Genomic DNA, 3,319 nt, shown 5'->3' on the forward strand with positions numbered 1-3,319 from the left:
GTGCTTTTTAATTTTTTTTTATGTTTATTTATTTTTGAGAGAGAGACAGAGCATGAATGGGGGAGGGTCAGAGAGAGAGGGAGACACAGAATCCGAAGCAGGCTCCAGGCTCCGAGCTGTCAGCACAGAGACCGACGCGGGGCTCGAACTCACGGACCGTGAGATCGTGACCTGAGCCGAAGTCGGACGCTTAACCGACTGAGCCACCCAGGTGCCCCTGGCGTGCTTTTTAAAAATTTTTTTACTTTTATTTAAAAAAAAAATTTTTTACATTTATTTATTTTTGAGAGACAGAGAGACAGAGCACAAGTGGGGAGGGGCAGAGAGAGAAGGAGAAAGAACCCGAAGCAGGCTCCAGGCTCTGAGCTGTCGGCACAGAGCCTGACGCGGGGCTCAAACTCACAAACCGCGAGATCATGACCTGAGCCAAAGTTGGACGCTCAACCAACTGAGCCACCAGGGGTGCTTTTTTTAAATTCAGATTCTTGGGGTCACCCCTGCCTCCACCATTTAGGTTGAGTGCGTCCAGGGTAGGACCCGGGAACAACAGGCTTCACACGTGAATCTGATGACTGTGGGTTTTCTTTAAAAGGCCCTGAGTAGTAACTTTTGTCCTTTTCTCTTTCCACTTTTTAAAAAAATTTTGTTAATGTTTATTTATTTTTGAGAGAGACAGAGCATGAGTTGGGGAGTGGGAGAGAGAGGGGGAGACACAGAATCCCAAGCAGGCTACAGGCTCTGAGCTGTCAGCACAGAGCCCAATGTCGGGCTTGAACTCATGAACCACAATCGTGACCTGGACCGAAGTCGGACACCCAATCGACTAGGACCCAGGCACCCCATCTTTCCACTTTAAATAGTCTCCCTTTCCCTTTGCTTTAATTACTGTCAAGTTTTTGTCATTATCTGTAGAGCTAATGACTTCCAAGTCTATACATCTATAGCCCTCATCTTCCTCTCGAATGCTAGGTTTAAAATTCCATCGGCCTGCACGTATTTCTCCCTCGATGCACTGTAGATACTTCCAAAACACTTCCAAAATATAATTGTGACCAGTTATTTCTTCCCAAGACATTTGAAATTGAAGGCCACTCTTTGAGGACCATTTAGGTAACAAAAGGCTAGTGTCAGCTAAGATGTGGAATCCACTCAGGGTAAAGAAAAATTTAAGTGTTCACATTTCTTATAAAGTTAAAAACAAATGTTTCTAATGGCTGAATAACCTCTAACACCAAGACCAGAATGCAGTTTGTTCCCACAATCTGTGAATTCAGGACTTGTGTCTTCTCTTCTGCTGAAGCCATGAACGGATATTCCAGTATTTCATCATCACTTAGTGAATTTTTGCCTCGTTTCCCCAAGACGAAGCTAGCTGTGTGTGGGTGGACTTTGACAACTGTGGGTACCCGCTATCTGTTGATCTGGTTCTCTATTGCTTTTCACATGGCAGTGGTGAAAATTCTGAATTATTATATCCTGACTAGGCATTCAAATCCTCAGAAACCTGCTCAGTTTATGTCAAGAGTTAGGAGTTCATTCTAAGGCTACGTACAGTGCAGCATGAGGAAAACAGGGACAGTGCTGCCAAGGGGACCTTCAGAACACAGCGACAGTTCTGGTCATAATGGCTCTCACATGCTGACAGCTGACATGGGCCAGACAGCTCTGAGTGCTGCCTGTCCCCACTTATTTAGTCTTCCCAATAGTTTATAAGAAGCACCATCGTAGGGGCACCAGGGTGGCTCAGTCCGTTGAGCATCTGACTTCGGCTCAGGTCATGATCTCGAGGTTTGTGAGTTCGAGTCCCACATGGGGATCTCTGCTGTCGGCACAGAACCCACTTCAGATCCTCTGTCCCCATCTCTCTCTGCCCCTCCCCTGCTCATGCTCTCTCTCTCTCTCTGAAAAATAAATATTAAAAAAAAAAAAAAAGTGCTGTCCTTGTCCCTGCCTTACATGTGGGAAACAGAGGTACAGAGCACTAAAGGAGTGCTTCCCAGCCTCCCTGGCTCAGAGTCCATGTTCTTCCCTGAGGCGCGAGGCACAGTTGTGCCTGGAGACAGACCCTGTGGAGCTTCTCTGTGGCGGTTGCTCAGTGACTCCGTGGTTGGCGTCTCCTTCTCTCGCTGCTCTTGCTGCTGCCAGCTGACTCCGTGTCCCCTCCCTCAGGATTTTCATTCATACTCTCGGCATGTGTACTCCGGGAGCAGTTCCACTGGGGGTGGTGGGCAGGGTATATTTGCCAAGTGCCGGGACGGCATTGTTAGCCCTTGGTGGGGTGTGTGAAAGCTGTGGCGTCCTTGGAGCAGATAGAAATGCAGAGACGTCACCACGGTATGACAAAGCAGCAGAGAAAACGGCAAGCCAGGGGACAGAAAAGTAGTGAAATCAAATACTTTCCTATAGCCCTGAGTTCGGAAGGCACGAGGGCCGTTCCCTGGGGGCTCCAGGAACCAACTGGGGAGAAATTTGAAGGGGCTGAAAATATTGTAGGCAGGGGAGAGTGGGAGAACCAGAGATATGTTGCTTTTTTAAATGTTTATGTATTTTTGAGACAGAGAGAGACGGAGCATGAGCAGGGGAGGGGCAGAGAGAGAGGGAGACACAGAATCCGAAACAGGCTCCAGGCTCTGAGCGGTCAGCACAGAGCCTGACGCGGGGCTCGAACTCACGGACCGCGAGATCATGACCTGAGCCGAAGTCGGACACCCAACCGACTGAGCCACCCAGGCGCCCCGAGATATGTTGCTTTTTTTTTTTTTTTTTTTTTTTTTTACTTTATATATACGGGGCAACTTTAGAAACAGCCATTTATTATTTAGATTAAATGTATGATTTGTTCTGTGATACAGAAAAAATATGGAACACTTCACGAATTTGCGTGTCCTCCTTGCGCAGGGGCCGTGCTAATCTTCTCTGTATCGTTCCAATTTTAGTATATGTGCTGCCGAAGCGAGCACGAGATATGTTGCTTTTGACTATTATCTTATTCTCTTTTTCCTCTCCAGGCTGGTATAGGCTGGGGAAACATGGATTATGTGTTTGCAGCTCTCGCAAAATACAGCCTGATAGCCTGTTCCTTTCCTAATGTCGATGTTCACAGTGTGTTGATTTGATTTAAGCAAATTGCCCTTTCCTTTTCACATCAAGACCAAGGCTCAAAATGGCACCACCTCCTCCGCAAAGCACTCTCCTCTCACCCTGCAGATTCACCGCGACCCTACTGTGTGACAGGCACTGTCCTAGGCGCTGAGGACATGGCAATTAATGAAAGGCGCAAGCCCCTGCCGGGTTAAAACATACCCCGCGAGTGCCAAGG

At 47.6% G+C, this 3,319-nt stretch overlaps 1 non-coding gene across 1 annotated transcript; it reads right to left on the reverse strand.

The window, feature by feature from the left end:
* Nucleotides 1-2,853: 2,853 nt before the first annotated feature.
* LOC125155913 (U6 spliceosomal RNA) lies at nt 2,854-2,960 on the reverse strand. Its single transcript, XR_007148421.1, has one exon. It is a non-coding gene; the product is annotated as a U6 spliceosomal RNA (small nuclear RNA).
* Nucleotides 2,961-3,319: the final 359 nt, after the last annotated feature.

This window comes from Prionailurus viverrinus, chromosome F1 (assembly GCF_022837055.1).
Source record: "Prionailurus viverrinus isolate Anna chromosome F1, UM_Priviv_1.0, whole genome shotgun sequence".
Taxonomy (NCBI): Eukaryota; Metazoa; Chordata; class Mammalia; order Carnivora; family Felidae; genus Prionailurus; species Prionailurus viverrinus.